Source organism: Adiantum capillus-veneris, chromosome 4, assembly GCF_014529385.1.
Source record: "Adiantum capillus-veneris isolate H3 chromosome 4, ASM1452938v2, whole genome shotgun sequence".
NCBI classification, from domain to species: domain Eukaryota; kingdom Viridiplantae; phylum Streptophyta; class Polypodiopsida; order Polypodiales; family Pteridaceae; genus Adiantum; species Adiantum capillus-veneris.
In genome coordinates, this window is record NC_140934.1 from 134,771,288 (window position 1) to 134,778,781 (window position 7,494).

The 7,494-nt window shown below is 40.9% G+C and overlaps 1 pseudogene; it reads left to right on the top strand.

Moving 5' to 3' along the window:
• The first annotated feature begins 859 nt into the window (after positions 1-859).
• LOC147460014 (uncharacterized) lies at positions 860-7,243 on the top strand (annotated as a pseudogene).
• The last annotated feature ends 251 nt before the right edge of the window (positions 7,244-7,494 follow it).

Here is a 7,494-nt window from a genome sequence, read left to right on the forward strand (position 1 = left end):
ATAACTCACCAATAATGCACCCTAACTCACATGCAACTTACCCTATCTTCCAAAATAGGATACCCCACCCCCTCTTTCTCTCTCCTATCATATCCCATGACCCAAATACCCCCCTCTCTCTAAAGGGCGCCATGTCTCTTGTCTTGTAGCTAAATAACCTCCCCCACACTCACACACACTCAGTTTCACTAAAAAAAGTGCCCACAGACCCATCCCCACCCGGTGGTTACCTGATTTTTCTTGTGTTCACACACATCTGCACACAGATTCACCTCTGAGCGCACTCCCCTCTCTCCCCTCTTGTAATTACTTTATTCTCCATGTCACCTCTCACTTTTTTTTCATCAACCCATCTCTCTCTCTTAGTCTCTCTCTCACGAGACTGCTGTTCTGACACATATACACACAGCCAGACAAGTGGGGCCCACAGTCACATGGCCTATGTAGATAATGAATTCTTCATTTCTAAATTCTAGAATTTCTCCCCTCCCTCCTCCCCTATATAAAGAGGGGTCACCATCACACAAAAACACACAACATCACCAAAGAACACACTATGCACTCTGTGTGCCTAGTGCACACACACACACCCACACCATCACCATCACTGCAATCACCACCCACTCCTTGACAAAAACAATGTAATCATGAAGCGAACAGCACTAGTATTTTTCTAGCAAACGAAACATATTGTGCATCGCAACCTAGTGCAGACATTTTTCGCGCTAGCTGATTCCCCAGCAACGCCGTCTCGCCTGTGCCATCACCAGCTCCTGCTCAATATTGTCCATTCAAGGAGGGCAAGTATGTACACTAGCAACTACAGTTGCACCTCCTGGGCGTCCATTAGCGCCATCCAATGGACTATGGGCACATCTGTATGGACTATCTCCCTGCCCAACACAGATGGCAAGAATGTTCTCACCACAGTCAGCACCGACGACACTCTGCTAGCGGCGAAGGACGGCTGCCTGCCGGAGTAGTGGGTGGAGCTGGCCTCCGCAGGGCTCCCATCACAAATTTCTACCAAGATCAACATCATCAGCCTCTTCTAATAGGTGACATTTTAAATCAAGAGTTGTTGTTCATGCTTGGAAATAGATTGACGTTAGCGGAAAGGTGAGGGAAATGTAGAGAGAGAGAGAGAGAGAGAGAGAGAGAGAGAGAGAGAGAGAGAGAGAGAGAGAGAGAGAGAGAGAGAGAGTGAAATGATCTATTAGTGCCTTCAAGAGGCCAAAATGACCTATGAGACCACTGAAACCGTATTAAACTAAAACCGTTCCAAACTAGTGAATCTGATACCATGTTTGAGTACAAAATAGAGATGCTAAAATGAATATACGAGTGCTACTAGCTAGAACTGTGTAGGGTATGTGTGATCACTGATACAATGGGTGTCCATTACAATAGGGTGATCTAATGGGTCATGAGTTTATCCTCGTGTGTACTCTAGATGTCGAGATTGTAACATTTAATGGCATAATAACTTATGTGTAGCGGAGATTAGCATGAACATAGTGGGCATTTCATTAGAGTAGATTCCTAATGAGAATTACAAGAGTGCTTGGGTGGAGAGAGAAACAAAAAGCATAACACCTAGTTAGATAGCATGGACAATACTTTCAAAAGAGAGAGCAATTAAGCTATTGACAACAGTTGAGGACCGGATTTTCATGGAGCCGGTCCCCCCTCCAAAAGGCTTTGTATTATGGTTTCTCCCATCAAGAGAGACATTGTACAATACAATTCTTTGTGTTCCTTCAAGACTAGCTTCATGCACTAAGCAAAACACTTAATCAAACACAACTTGAATTATCCCCGTTCTCAGACCCAAGACCTCACACACCTTCGAAGATGGTGAGAGCTAGCAGGGTATGAGAGTAGATTGAGAGGAAGAAGGAGTATCTTACGAGAAAGATGTACATCTCCTCACATAATCACTCAGATTAGCATAGATTAGCTTAGTAATTATCTTGGTAGAGAAGATGAGCATACATTGAAGCTTGGCTCTTGGTTGGATTTGCATCCACATGCCAAGAGAATGTTGATGTAGGCTTCTATCTCACAAGCTTGGAGTAGGTGATGAGCTCTCCATTAAAGCTTGGGAGGAGATAGAGTATTCTTTATTTACACATGAGCTTGTGTGAGTGTGTGTGTGATAATGCCAAGCAAAAATCAGCCCCCTCTCTCTCTTGGGCGAGCCCTTGTTGCTAATTTGGTCTGGATTTTGCCTCATTGGCCCTCCCCAAGTCAAGCCAATGGGTGTCAAGCAGCATAAGTGATAGCCTTCTGACATGTGTCCCCCTTTCCCTTTTTGTGAGAGATTTAGGTAATTAAATAATTAAACTAAACTCTCATTGGACCCCTTTGCCTCCTGGCCAATAGGAATCAGGCAAGCCATTGGGCTCATGAATGCTCATTGGACCCCTTGGGAGACTGCCCAATAGTCTTCTAGGAGACTTAATTCTCATTGGTTTCTTTTATTAAATGTTTTTAAATTAATTAAACTATATTTACTCTAGCTTAATTCTCATTGGTCCACTTCAAGGGTCATCCAATAGAAATTGGGCACACCTTGTGGGCATCTGGCCTAGGGAGCTGACATGTGTCCCTCATTCCCTTTGTGTAAAGGGAGCGTGTGTGTGTGTGTGTGTGGCTTTCTCTCTCATCCCCTACCTTTAGGGCTCGCCCCCTCCCATGTAGGGATGTGCAAAGACTTTTAGGGCACACACAAAGCATCCAAATTTTCCCTAGGGTTGACCTTTGGACACAACCTTTGAATTTTGGAACCTTAGCATTTTGGAAGTCTTAATGGGCTAAACCTTAGGGTCTTTTTAGCCCATTGTTGCACATGGATCTTTTGCAGATGGCCCCCCCTTTGGATCCCTATTTTCCCTCCTTTGGATCCATACTGTGGCCGGTCTGCTAGCTTAAACAATATTCTAGCTTTTTCTCCCCTGGCACTTCCCCACATTAAATGATCAGTTTAATATGAGAAAATCATTTAGGAGAATTAGATATTGATTATTATGACAGAGATAGTATGGCTCGAATCCTCTACTGCAGTCCCCATCAATGTTGTGAACCTCCTCTCTTTAGTCACAAGCATCTAGATCTCACTAGCTCCAATGCTCAGTCAATGAGAGTACTATGGGTGTGAGCATGAGCCGAGCTTTGCAGTGGTGGCTAATCCTCTGTTTGTCCAAAATCTAGAGAGTCAGGAATGAAATGAAATGACATAGTACTGTCGTCAAGAGGCCATAATGACCTATGAGACCAAACAGACACAAATTGGTGAATCTGATACCATGTTTGGGTACAAAAAAGAGATCCTAAAAATGAATCTAGGAGTTCTACTAGTTGGTACTGTGTGGCATATTTGTGATTTCTCATACAACGGGTGCCTAGTACAAGAGGGTAATATAATTTGTGATCATTGATACAATGGGTGCCTAGTACAAGAGGGTGATATAATGAGGTGGCTTATAGTCCTCTCCTCCCATCTCCTATAGCATGCGCATCAATCTGGCTCTTGGCACCATATTGTAAAATGATTTTTTGCAAATACACAAAGCTATAATAAATCCATCTTTCCTGTGGCCTCCCCTCCTTGATGATGTCTCTAAGTGTCGGAATGTGGTCAAGAGTGGAGAAGCCTCTCCTGAAATCCTCACGTTGTGATGCATGTACACCCTCACTCTCTATAGAGCTCCTCAACTTTTGCTTAGGGAAAGATGCATACAACCATGCCAATGTGTGTTCAATCATAATAGTATGATAGTTTCTAGCCTTCGTAGGATCACCTACCTTGAAGATGGGCATGATCTGAACTAGACCCTCACAGATGCACGAGTGAACGTGACTGCAAGAACCTTTGTCAACATATCTCTAGCATGTATAAAGTGCTCTGCTACTAGACCATATTCATGATCATACGCTCTCTTGGTCTTCATCCTGTCAATGGTTGTCTTTACCATCTCAGTGGTAAAGAAGGTACTTGTACATGGACATGGCTCAAGATGATCTGGAAGGGGTGTCTACACATATAAGGATGTTGCATACTGACTCCATACATCAAAAAAAGTAATCACTAGGGGAGGAGAGTGCTTGTGAAAGAGACGCCATGCCTCTTCTGAGTCTCTTCTCTAGAACAACTGGTATAAGTCCCGCTCCATCTGAGCTCGGAACACTCGCTTTTTGCATCACACAAGGTGCAAGAAAGCTATCCGAGATTGACTATGATCGATGATCTTCAAGGGTGGTATATGTATATATATATATATATATATATATATATATATATAGAGAGAGAGAGAGAGAGAGAGAGAGAGAGAGAGAGATGAAATGATATATTAACATCTTCAAGAGGTACAAAAAAGAAATACTAAGATGAATCTAGAGGTGCTACTAGAGTCGAAAGAAACTCTACTTAACATATCTAAGGTATATAAACAAGGACGGGTAGTGGGCAGGGGAGGTGGGGGGTTGATGAAATCATCTAATATATTAATGCCTTCAAAATACCAAAATAACCCATGAGACCAATCCGCTACAAACTGGTGAAAGAGGGATGTACATAGAGAGAGAGAGAGAGAGAGAGAGAGAGAGAGAGAGAGAGAGAGAGAGAGAGAGAGAGAGAGAGAGAGAGAGAGAGAGAGAGACATATTATTATATTAACCAATCTATCATAGTTGGGGATATGAGAAATACTACTAAAGATGTAAAGGGTGGGTAACATGAGCCTCACGCGTTCATATACAAAAGAGGACAATTAATCTCAAAGAAAAGATAGCGGCCCAAATTCTTCCCTAAATGATAGATGATGATACCCTAAATCAAGACCTTTGCTTTCACCTTTTACACCAAAGAGAAAGAGAGAGAGAGAGAGAGAGAGAGAGAGAGAGAGAGAGAGAGAGAGAGAGAGGTCATTGTTATTACAATTGTTCACATGCCTCCAATAGAGGCCAATTATGTCCTTAGCTAGCAATTTTCATTAATAGATCTTGTGCTCTTTCATTAAAACATGGAGAAAGAGTTCTTAAAAGGCATCTCTTTCTAGAATACAAGGGAAGTTAGTCGATTTGTTAAAGGCTAGGCTCCAATTGATACACACGCACCATACTCAATAGTAACATCAACGTAAGCAATCTTCTATATATGTTTGCGCCTTTATGGGAAGCCTTGGGAGTGGACATACCAACACATCAAGTTGAATTGCATAGTTGGGCACAAGATAAATTTTCGACCTTGAAGATTTACTTACCGCAAGAGAAGCACGTCCATGATAAGGAGAAGGTGACCTCTTCCACTTCCCTAGGTTACAATACTTATCTCCGAGATATTATAGGCCTTTCAAGATACTCAAGCGAGTGGATAATCGAGCTTACAAACTCTCATTACCACTACATTCTCGTATTCATCCGATTTTTCATCTAAGCCGTTTATGAAAATGCCTGCATGGAGAAACAATTTTGTTGACCAGCAAATTTCGGTTGATTTCGTTGAGCCTTCTACCCAACCGCATGAACATGAATGTATTCTCAACTATCATGATTTACGTATGTGTCATCATGTGCGTCGACAGGCTCTTGTCAAGTGGAAAGATCGATCTAAAGAAAGTGCCACTTGGGAAAAAAATTCGTACTCTTAAGAAGAAGTTTCCCACTTTTCTTTTTTAGGACGAAAACACTTCCCCAAGGAGGGAATAATGTCATGCCAATGGCAGAAACGCCATTGGTGAAGGACCAGGCCCAAGGGGCTAACTGCTACTGTGGATAGGGAATGAGGTCCAGGGGCTATATAAAGGAGGGTTGGGAGGTTCATTCTAAGGCAGTCCCACTAGGGGCCTTGCATGTATCCACTTTGCATATCTCTATTTCTGGAAATGACTCTCTACTAAGCACAAATCTACCTATTCACTTGGATCATTCAAACGAAGAAGTGAGAGAGGTAGATTGTGTTCTTTTCCACAAAATTAATTACATGCAATCCCTCAACTTTGACTATGTTTATTGGTGTTGGTGAATAGTCGACATGGAAGATGTTTGATTTGGCTAAGACCATGGCGTTTCAATCATCAAGTATTTTGTGAGGATTTCATTTTAGTATTGGTTACTTCATGGGTTGAGACCTACTTTTCTGCTTATAGATGATAGTTTATGTAGGTGCTTAACCATGCATCAGTAGACTTTGACGACAAAAGTGATATGGAGACATCTAGATGGGAAGACTTCGTTGGTTTGTTATCTCATTGAGCTAAATATTGGGACTTGCATGCTAATGTCAATTTTGTTTTAGGATGGTGATACTACACTACTCATTACCATATCAAAAAATAAGCCAAAGGTCATGTGCTTGAACGTAATTGTCCCAAACACAAAGTGTGAAGAACAAACTCTATCTATTAATGGTGTTTGAATGGTATCTATATGTCTACTTATAGTGTGGAAACAAAGAGACCTTCAATGATATTGGTGGTTTGATGTCATTAAAGGGTGTCCCCCTTGAAAGGACTCAAGAAATTCTTGTTTTTGCAGCCTTTAAAGGATCTCACAAACAAGAAATCATCACAATGATGTCATCATTTCAAGGGTCTGCTCATTGTCAACTGTTTGTAGAGACTTCAAATCTCTATTTTTGTAATGTTTTTGAGATGGAATGGTTTTTGAAGAGAGAAGGAAGAGAAAGTGGAAAAGCTAAAAGAGTTACCAAAGTTCCTGCTAGATGCAAAGAGAATAACTCTACCCTGGTACAAGCCCTTTTCTTGGTATACTAATCCAATCAAGCATGTTTTAATGTTGTGAATTGTTTCTATTTTATTACAGGTTTGTAAGTCTAAAAAGAGGAATTTGATTCCTTCTCATAACATTATTGGCTCATGTATTGCTACTAACATCTTTGGTCTTACAAATGAGCGTGTTGCGTTACATAAATTTGATAGATTTTTTATCAAAGTTCTTACACAAGTGTAATATATTTTTTGCAGAATGGGGCACTTAAGATGACAAGAAAAGAAGCGATAGCTCTTAATCTGATGGGCGAGCACAACATAGATGTCATGTATCGGCAACTAGTTGACTTTTAAAGGAGTTGCAATGGACTACTCCGAAGGAATCATTTTATTTCAAGAAAGAATGTCAAGACTCAAAGGCATTGGATGTTTTAGTACGTTGGGCCATTGGGCAAAACAAGATTAAGCTCAAAGATAAAGATATGGGTTAAACTTGTTTAAAGTCAAGTTCACTATGGAACTTTGGTGATAAACATTGTCGTTAATTCTGACATCTTGTTTGGGCAGTTTGACATGTATTGCACAAGCGCATATGTGACTTATAAAGCTAAAAGATTTTGTGGGATAAGTTAATTATTGCTCTTGTTATAGTCTTGAATGCTTGTATGATAGTTGATTGATCACTATTAGCAGTTTTCATACTAAACAACAAGCCATAAAATATGTTTGAATTGAAGTTATCCCATAATTTGGATAGTTTTATG